The 10,179-nt window shown below is 41.7% G+C and overlaps 1 long non-coding RNA gene across 2 annotated transcripts; it reads right to left on the bottom strand.

Annotated features, from left to right (window-relative positions):
- Positions 1-7,592: 7,592 nt before the first annotated feature.
- Positions 7,593-9,704, bottom strand: LOC113027296 (uncharacterized). Of its 2 annotated transcripts, XR_003273018.1 has the most exons (4): positions 9,553-9,704; positions 8,599-8,703; positions 8,249-8,446; positions 7,593-8,177 (listed from the first exon to the last, which is right to left on the bottom strand). It is a non-coding gene; the product is annotated as an uncharacterized LOC113027296 (long non-coding RNA). The 2 variants fall into 2 exon arrangements; XR_003273017.1 differs by lacking the exon at positions 7,593-8,177 and having other exon boundaries at positions 8,185-8,446.
- Between the last annotated feature and the right edge of the window lie 475 nt (positions 9,705-10,179).

Genomic DNA, 10,179 nt, shown 5'->3' with positions numbered 1-10,179 from the left:
TTTTTCTTCTTACTATTCTCTTACTCACCTTTCCTACCTGAGGTTGAAAATATCATTGAGTTTGAGGAAAAGTGAGCAGGAGAATTGATAACTTAGACTTAGGGAAGGGGGAAGGTGGTGGGCTGAGAATCCAAACAATCTTGATCAGTGTCCTTAACAATATTAATCTATGCGTCCACCGTGTTGAAACTACAATTTGCAGAAGATGGACACACTCCTCAATTCACCACAACTCCGCTGTTGGAATTTTGAGGAAGAATTTTAGGGAAGAATGAACATTTAAGACCAGATTTACTGATGTCCGCTGCTGTATTTACTAAAGAGTCACAGTGTCAGTTTTGTTACTGAAAGTTGCGAGCAGGAGTATTTTTGTAGCTGGCTGTGTAACATGTGTATTTTGTAAGAGTTTCCCTTTCAAGAGGAGGATGTTTAAACGAGTCACGCAAATAATTTACAATGCCTGTGGGAGATCGTTTATTGCAAATTGCATGAAATCTAACAGATGTTACTGTAATCACAATGAGTATGCAATCTGCATTTTGTGTGGATGGCTCAAAGCTATGAAGGCAGTGCCAAAACCTTGGCTCCTGTGGCTAAAGACCATTTGTAGAGGTGTTGGTTCAACAGTGCACGACACAAGGATAAAACCTTACAGATGGAATCTTGTTAAAAATTAAGACCATGATTCCATAACTTGTAGAAGAGTCTCATCAACCGTATGAAACCATTAGTGAAGACAATCGAAGTGTGGCCAGCGGGAGTAGATGCTGTACTCCAGGACTGGTTTAAAAACACGGACTGGGCTGGAGCATGTTTGCGTCTCAGGCCACCTGTGGCTCTCACATTCACATCGACTCTTACACATACTCAGTACTGGAATACATCAACACCACAATTGACAATGTTACCACAGAAAAGCAGATTACAATGTACCCAATCAGAAAACATGGATGAACAAGAAAGTATGGCTTCTACTAAAGGCCCCCTTATGCCTTCAGATCAGGTGGTGTTCAGGCCTACAGTACGTCCAGGGCAGATCTGAAGAGGGGCATCAAGATGGCCAAGCACAGCTACAAGCTGAAGGTGGAGGAACCCTTTTCAAGTCTGACCCATGACACGTGGCTGGGCACTCAGGCCATCTCTGACTATAAGGCCAGCAATGCCACACAGACAGCCATGAATGTGTCCTCCCTCAGTGAGCTAAATGAGTTTTACACTCATTTTAACAAGGACAACAATGAAAGTCTGCCAAAACCCTACCCTCTGATGACTCCTATACCCTCACTCTTACCATCATAGATGTCAATAACGCACTGAGCAGTATCAACGCTTGCAAGGCTGCTGGCCCTGATGGCATTCCTGTACGTGTGCTTCGGGCATTTGCTGAACAGCTTGCAGGGGTCTTTACAGACATGTTTAACCTGTCGCTTGTCCAGGCAGTAGTACGAGCATGCTTCAAGACCACCTCCATTGTGCCAGTGCCGAAACACTCATCACCAACGTGCCTGAACAACTATCACCCTGTAGCACTCACACCCATAGTTATGAAATGCTTTGAGCGACTGGCCCTGGTACACCTCAAAGCATCCCCCCCCCTCACCCCCCCACACACACACGCACGCACTACATCCTCACCAATTTGCCTATCGAAGCAATAGGAGTACAGACAATGCTATATCCACAGAGCTTTACTGTGTACTCACACCTGGACAACAAGAATATTACAGTTACAATAATACAGTTATTCCCTCTAAACTGATCACTAAAAATATGGATCTTGGACTCTTGCAACTTTATCTGTAACTGGATCATGGATTTTTTGACCAATAGACCCCAGCATATTAGGTCAGGCCATAACTGCTTTACCACCATCACACTCAACACCGGCACTCCACAGGGCTGTGTGCTGAGCCCGTTTCTCTACTCCATTTTCACCTGTGACTGCAGCCTAGGTATAGATCAAACTCCATCATCAATTTTCTGGATAACACCACAGTGATTGGTCTCATCAATGACAACAATGAGTCTGACTACAGGGAAGAGGTAAAGCACCTAGCTGTATGGTGCACTGACAATAACCTGCTCCTGAATACCAGCAAAATCAAGGAGCTCATTGTGGAGGCAGAAGAGAGACACCCATGTCCCCATCTACATAAATGGCACGGCTGTTGAACGGACTTCCACCTTCAAGTTCTTGGGGACCCACATCTCTGAAAATCTGTCCTGGTCAACTAACATCTCCAGCCCAGTCAAGAAGGCCCATCAGTGCCTCTTTTTCTTAAGGACACTGAAGAAGAACCACCTGTCTACTGACATACTGGGTAACTTCTACCGCTGTGCAATAGAGAGCATCTTGACCAACTGTGTCACAGCCTGGTATGGGTATTGCTCTGTTGCTGACCGCGAGGCACTGCAGCGGGTGGTGAAAACTGCCCAACGCATCTCAGGGACTCCACTTCCTGCCATTGAGCATGTCCACAAGAAGACATGTGTACGCCGAGCACACATCATTCTCAGGGACTCCTCTCATCCTGCCAATCAACTCTTCCAGCTTGTCCCCTCCAGAAGGGCCCTGTAGAAGGTGCTACAGCAGGTTAAAACTGGAACAGCTTCTTCCCCACAGCTGTCACCCTTGTGAACTCAGCCCTCCGCTGAACCTTTCCCCCACACTCACTTAACCACTCCTCCTCCCCCTTATCCCTCCCAGTGACCATGATCATAATTGTCATTCATTCTCAACATTCACTGTATGCTCACATTGGGGACTGCTATAGTTTAGGACACTGACATAGCATAGTCTCTGTTATAGTACGTACTTACACTTACACTGTTCACTATTATAGTCTGTTCAGAGCACTACTCTTCCACTACTGTAGATATATTCATGGCTGTTAGGATGCCTGGGTCGTTGACCCAGGGTTTTTTTTTTTTTTTTTTTTTTTTTTTTTTTACAACTTTATTTATAGTTTTCCAACAAAACAGTCCAGAATTTCTTACAAAAGTTGCAAACCCTACCCCCCACCCCCATCCAGGTGGCATCCCCACAACCAGGAAGCACAATACACACAACACAAAAAAAAAAAAAAAAAAAAAAAAAAAAAAAAAAGGGGAGAAACACTCAAACCAATCTGTGACAGTCATTATAGCACCAACAGCCGGACCCCGGCACATGAGAGAAGAAACAAAGAAGAAAAAGGGAATAAAGAAATCCCAACAGTCAAAGTACGGGCATTGAGGAGACTATGGACAGCAGTCCGAGAAGAGAGCAAGAGCATAAATTACCAACAAGTAAAGAACAATAAATCAGGCAAAAGACAGACTCTTGACATGAGTTATGAACCGTGACCAGGTTTTGTCATATTTACTCTCCAAGCCGCGCACGGTATACCTAATTTTTTCCAGAGCTAATCCCAACATCACCTCTCTAATCCAATGGACGTAGGAAGGAGGGTTTGACGCCTTCCAGCTCAGCAGTATCAGACGGCGGGCATGCAACGAGGCAAAGGCTATTGCGTTTTCGTGGAGGGGAGAGAGTCTCAGCTCTTCCCGAGGTACACCGAAGATAGCTATCAAAGAGTCAGGCCGCAGTGTTTCACCCGATATAGCTGACAGTGATTGAAAAATTGATGTCCAGAAACCATACAGGGAGGGACACGACCAAAACATGTGCCCCAAAGAAACAGGAGAGTAATCACATCTAGGACAATTCGGTGCAACATCAGGGTACAGTTTAGACAGTCTGTCATTAGAATAGTGGAGCCTGTGGACGACCTTAAATTGAATCAGGCCATGTCTAATACAGAGAGAAGACGTATGTATACGCCGTATGGCTTTCTTCCAGATGTCTTCTGACATGAGTTCTCCAACCTCCCCTTCCCACGCCGCCTTAGGTTTGTCCCATGTATGAGGGCAGCTTTCAAGAATCAATGCATAAATCTTCGATATTGCTCTTTTAGTGGGCTGACTCACATTAAGAACTAGATACAGTAGGTCCTTAGAGGGCAGAGACGGGTACCCTGGGAGAAATTTAGAGGCAAAACTCCGAGCCTGAAGGTATCTGAAGTAGTGAGACTTTGGTAAGTTATGGTCTTCACACAAATATTTAAATGAGACAAAGCCATCCTCAGTGAAGAGATCTTGAAAGAAAACCAGACCGTTTCTGTGCCAGACTGCAATGACCCAGGGTTTTTGAGTTTATTATATTATTTATACTTTCTAGTCTTTGGTTTCTTTGAGTTCTGTCTTATGGTTTATGTCTCTGTCTTCTTTAGTTGCTCTGTCTCCCCTATCACCTGTATCCCCTTGTCTAGTTCACGTCTCCGTGTATCCTTAGTTCCTATATCCCCGTGTTCAGTCAGTGTTTGTGTCTGCCCTGGTCCCACGTCTCTGTTCCCTCTGTGGTGCCTGCCTGTGAGTCTGTGTTATGTTTCCTATTTTACTTTGAAAGTCCATGTCTGATGTTAATGTGTCTGGTTTTGCTTCCCCTTGTCTCGTTAGGCCTGATTTGCCCCTCCTGTTACCCATTCCCTGATTGCTCCTTCTGTGTATTTAAGCCCTGTGTTTCTCTGTGTCCGTGTCGCGATCTACCGTTTTCCTAGCTGTGTGTTCTGTCATTCCTCCAGTTTAAGTTTGTTTTGAGTTTTTTCAGTTATGTTATATTTTGAGTACCTAATTAAAGCCTTTTTGAGTTCACGACTGTCTCCGGAGTCTGCACCTTGGGTCCTATTCCTGTCTGCACACAGCCACACCTAACAATGGCACTAGAGCTGTTAACCACACATCGGTACATCTGAATATGTAGCACATCTGTATATTTGTTCATAGTACATCTGTATATCTGCCTGTCTGTATAGCAATATAGAACATCTGTATGCTGTACAGTTCAGCTGTATATCAGTACATCTGTACATTTGTCCATAGTACATCTGTATATTTGCTCTCTGTGTAGCAATACAAACCTCTGTATACTTATTTGTAGTGCTGTCAGCGTTAATCTTGTTAAAATGACATTAACACCATAACCAGATTAACGCGGCAAATATACGTTAGCGAGTTAGCGCGGATCGCCCTGTGCGTGGGGCTGCACGGCATCAACGCGGTTAGCTCATTGACACATTAGCATCATGCAGCCCCACGCACGGGGTGACTCGCTAACGGAGATTTGCCGCGTTAATCTGGTTATGGTGTTAATGTCATTAATTAATGCTACTACTGCACATTCACCCAATGTGTATACTATATGTGTATATATATATATACGTTTTTCCTCTACACCCCCCCCCCCCCCCCCCCCCCAATTTTTTTGCACATGTCGAGGAGCGTGTCAGGCTACATTTCACTGTGTGTTATACTTGTATAACTATGCATGTGACAAATAAAGAACCTTGAACCTTGAACCTATTACAGCTGGGATGGGCTCCAGCCCCCCTGCAACCCTGAACTGGACATGCGGAAGAGAATGGATGGCATATAGACTGTAGGTCCCTTGAGTGAGCCCATCACCATGTTATACTCATGAATTGGACCACATCCATCTTTAAACTTGGCCTTGTTGCTAAGAGGAACAAATTAGATATATTTATTCATCCCTATTGGGAAACTACAATAACGGGGCAGCTACCATGCAGGATCCATGGATGCAACAAACTGGCCAAGGCCACAATAACCTAGCATGTCTTTGATGTCAACTTTACACCTGTAAATTGTATTTTTCACATTACTGACAAAACCTTACCACACAGTGTGCAGCTTGTGGGCCGTGCAATTGCACATTTAAGATTTTAAACCAGTAAGTAACATGACATGGAAGCTATATAATTTTATGCAAGGTACTTATATTCAACACAATTAGGTATTCCCTCTGTGGACAACTCAAATTTCACGAAGGTTACTGACATTTTAAACTAGTAAAAAGCTTATGCCATCATTATTAGCTCAGTGCAATAATGAGCCACAGTTTAAAGTAGCTTCAAAAACTAGATTCAAAATCAGTTTGGTATACACTTTAAATAGGTTTTTATATTTATGTAAAAAGAAAATTAAATGTTAAATTTCTGAAATCCTGAAAGAGCTTAGCTGGTGAGAAAATACCAAGGAGCGACATGCCATTGTTTAGTCGGCTCAAAATGCATTTCAAATCAATGTCTCTGTCATCACGACTGTTTATTTTTATTAATTTCCCAAAACCTACGTGCTATTACCTTAAGAGCATATTTAAAACCACATTATGTCTGAAATGTTCCACTGGAAGCCTCAGGTACCATCATCGTTTCTTTCTAGCGCAAGGCAGACAACATCAGTGTTGCATAATAATATTATCTCAAATAAATGCTCTGTTGGATCAATATTTTGCATCCACCAGACATCTAGGAGTTCCAGCAGACAGCTAGGTGAAGCCTTACAGTATTAAACAGTTTTTTTTTGGTTTTTTTTTTTAGATTTTTCTGTGTCTGTGTGCCACCAGAGCAACAGACTCAAAATTAAATACACTTCTCCTGCGGGCTATTACCAGTATGGTTTCAGCTGACGCCTTCCAAGATAGAGAAGAAATAGTGCGTTATGTGTTGCTTCCTGTTAATCAATAAAATGTCTCTTTAGCTAGCAATAAGCTTTGTAAGATGCATAGTAAGTGTACAGGAAACCACTATAGCTTTTCTAATTAACTCCAGACGGACATCATACCACAGAATCCTGTTGTGCATCCCGGTGATGGATGAAAAACTTGCATGCCAGTATATGCAGCTTACCTGTCTTCAGAACACATTTGTTTATCCAGAGAATTGATCACAAAAGACACAGGAAATATCGTAGATTGGGATATTTCAGTTCACTTGTTCGTCTGCAGCAGTTGGAGGTCAAGATTTTTTAGATTTAAAAACAGTCGCTAATAATGTAAACCTTTATTTAGACTACGTTTCAGTTGTGAGTGTGTGTGGAACATTAAGAGAACCTAAATGTCAAACTGTATTAAAAAAACAAAAAAACAATTAGGACTAGATCCCAGGAAGAGAACAATACTCCACACAGGATTGTCAGTGAGGGTGGTTAAAATCACCTCATGGTTAAAAATAAACATGAATAAACTAAAAGAAGAACTGGTCCTTGTGTAGACACTTTCTTTATTGTTATATCTTCTTGGTGATGTCTTGAACTCGTGTGTGCAGACTTGCCGTCACAGTTATATACAGTGAATTTGCTCTGTACAGTAAAACCTTCTAGTGTTGTATTCCTATAAATATTTCATTGGTTGTCCTATGACTGGTGCCTTCCTGACCCCAGTTATCTCAGGCCAAGCACACACAGACACACACCCACACACACACATACACACACACACACTGATAGTTCAGTCTGCCATTGATAACTGTGGAGGGATTGTCTGCGAGTTACAGCATTGATGAACCAAAGTCTGAGAAGGCAGATGACAAAATGCAGCACATGCAATAAATTACTCTAATATACAACAACATATTCTCTAATGTGTGCACTCACAAGACACTTTATTAGATACATCTTTTGCCTTCAGGACTGCCTCAATTGTTTTCAACAGATTCAACAAGGGGCTGGAAACATTCCTTAGACATTTTGGTCCATATTGACACGACAGCATCATACAGTTGCTGCAGATTTGTCATTTGAATATCCCAAAGGTTCACTGTTGGATTAAGTTCTGGTGATTATGGATGCCATTTCAGTACAGTAAACTCATGATTATGTTTGGGTTGGGTTTTGAGGCAACTGTTGTTGTGAATTAATATATAGAAGTAAAATAGAAGTAAATATAGAAGTAAAATTTAATTTGTGTCACAAAGATCATAAAGACATCCACATTATTAAACAAACCTCCAGATATTTGGTGCCATACGGAAACAAAAACACAAGACTGATATTAAAACCAAAAACTGAAATGAAGTTGCAAAAATCTTAATTTTAACTTCACTGCAACTTCATTGCAAAAGTTTAACCAATGTTTAGGCATTAACATGTAATCAAATATCTCTGTAGTGTCAATGTGTTGTCTTCTTAGCACTTAATATTGACAAGTACAGGTATTAGTGGACTCGGGATCACATCTTTTCTTTTTGTAAATGATGTGTTCCTCTTGGCCTAATTGGGTGATGAACTCCTGCAGCATAGAGTAGAGTTAGTCCCTCCAAGCCTGAAGCCTTGCTTCCTACCTGAAAAATGTTGGATGCTGCATTATGAGTAGGAAATTGGGGTGTTTCTGCAAATGGATAAGTTAAACTACCTTTAGGTTGTTGTTCAGGGCTAGAAGTCTGTTCTTATGCACAAACAGCTGCTCCATCTACTGAATCACAAACCCCTGAACTATGGCCACAAGCAGCAGAAATTAGTTTCTTCCATAGGTTGTCCTGTTTCACCATTAGAGATACTGAAAGGTGAGGACTCTGGGCACATGCTTGCATTCGATCCCTCATGAACAATGCTGGAAGACAGAAGTGATGTCACTTTGGTGTTGTTTCAGCAAGCCATGTATCTCTCTATTTTTGTAACCTTGTGCAGGTGTTGCTGCCACCACAACCAGGTTGAAGACATGCGTTTAAAATGATGAAGGGGTTTTTTTTTTTTCAAGAATACCTCTTGAATGTCTCCTTAGGTAAAGGGGCATATCCAACCAGGTGGAGACTCTGGGTCAAAGCTGAGACCCACATCATCCCCCTGAACCTACAGTAGCAGGCTAAACTAATAATAAAAAATGAGCATCATAAGAACATAAGAGTTAAAAGCACAAAGAAATGTAGGAAAACACAAAGAGCACAAACAAACAGTTTGACAAAAGCAAAATACAAAGCCCTGTACTACAGAGCTGGATTAGGGCCGTTGTGAGTAGCTACATAACTTCAGGGTTAACCCTTGTTTCAGTATTAAAAGTTGGCTCGCATGTTACATTACCATGGTAACCTGCACTGCAAACCTAACCTTCTCGGGAGCACGTTATGTTCAAGACACATGATTGTCACTGTTATGATGATTTCTGATATGAGGTTCAGTTCTACGGTGGTGATCGCAGGGTGTGCACAGGTCAAGTGCCACTATGACCCTCCAGAAATTAACGAGGACAGGGGATGATCGTTCAGCTCTTTAATGGCAGATTTAGCGTGGGTGTGGGTATGTGTGTGTGTGTGGTTCTACAAACAGAATGGAAAATAGAACACAAATTACAATCAAATTATAGACAACAATAATCACCATATAACATATTACAGCCACATACTTGTCTTATAGGCCCTAATACTAAGCTGGTGGCTTTTACTTATAGTCTGAACCATATTTGACAACAAAGAAAATAAACATCTTCCCATCACTTAACTCTTGTGCCCCACTCACTTATGATGCCAACTAAAGAAGGCAAATACACATAACAAATCCCCAACTCAAACTGAACTCAGTTTGGCCTAGGCGAACTTAGCTTAGCTTAGCCCGCTTAGCTTAGCGATAACTTAGCTTATAGAAAATGTACAAACAGAGGACGTCCAGAGCAAGAAAACATACAGGCTATCCTTCTTACACAAGAAATATCCTGTAACTCACCAGTCTTATGGACGCACACTCTCATTGAACCCACATAAACTGCTCCCGAGCATAACTTGTGATTCACACTGCCTTCATGAACACCATTTTCCATCCCAGTCAAACATTACTCACAAAACGGCCGCGCCCTCTAGTGGCGAGGCAGAAACTGCATCACAGTCCTGCCTTCAGAACAGTCACATACCAAATCACCACCTACTGGCCAGTCAGTGTATGTCTTTGATGTCTTTTTTTAGATTGGCATCAACTAAGAAATAGATTTTTTTCAGAGCTAATTTATTTCTTTTTCTTTTTTATATTTCCTGCAAACAAGTTTAAATCAATTGCATTTTTCTGTAAGCCTTAATATAGTGACATGATCATAAAACAGGGCACCTTTACACTACTTCCAGACCTTATATTCCTATACATAGCTGAGTGTCAGCATTAATATAGCACTTTTCTGGTCTCACTGATCTCAGTGCTTAGTGAAAACATATTCACAGGGTGCCTTTTAATACTTTGTTTCTGCACTTAACCCTTTTACACACAGCTCTATAACTAGATAGATAATATAGTTTGCGTACCCTTTTCATTTTTTATACCACTCTGCTGCTGGGAGACCCGTATATGTTTCTGACTGGTCAT

Source organism: Astatotilapia calliptera, chromosome 7 (assembly GCF_900246225.1).
Source record: "Astatotilapia calliptera chromosome 7, fAstCal1.2, whole genome shotgun sequence".
Taxonomy (NCBI): Eukaryota; Metazoa; Chordata; class Actinopteri; order Cichliformes; family Cichlidae; genus Astatotilapia; species Astatotilapia calliptera.
Note: the sequence above shows the minus strand (reverse complement) of the source record. Positions and strands in the feature narration are given on the sequence as shown.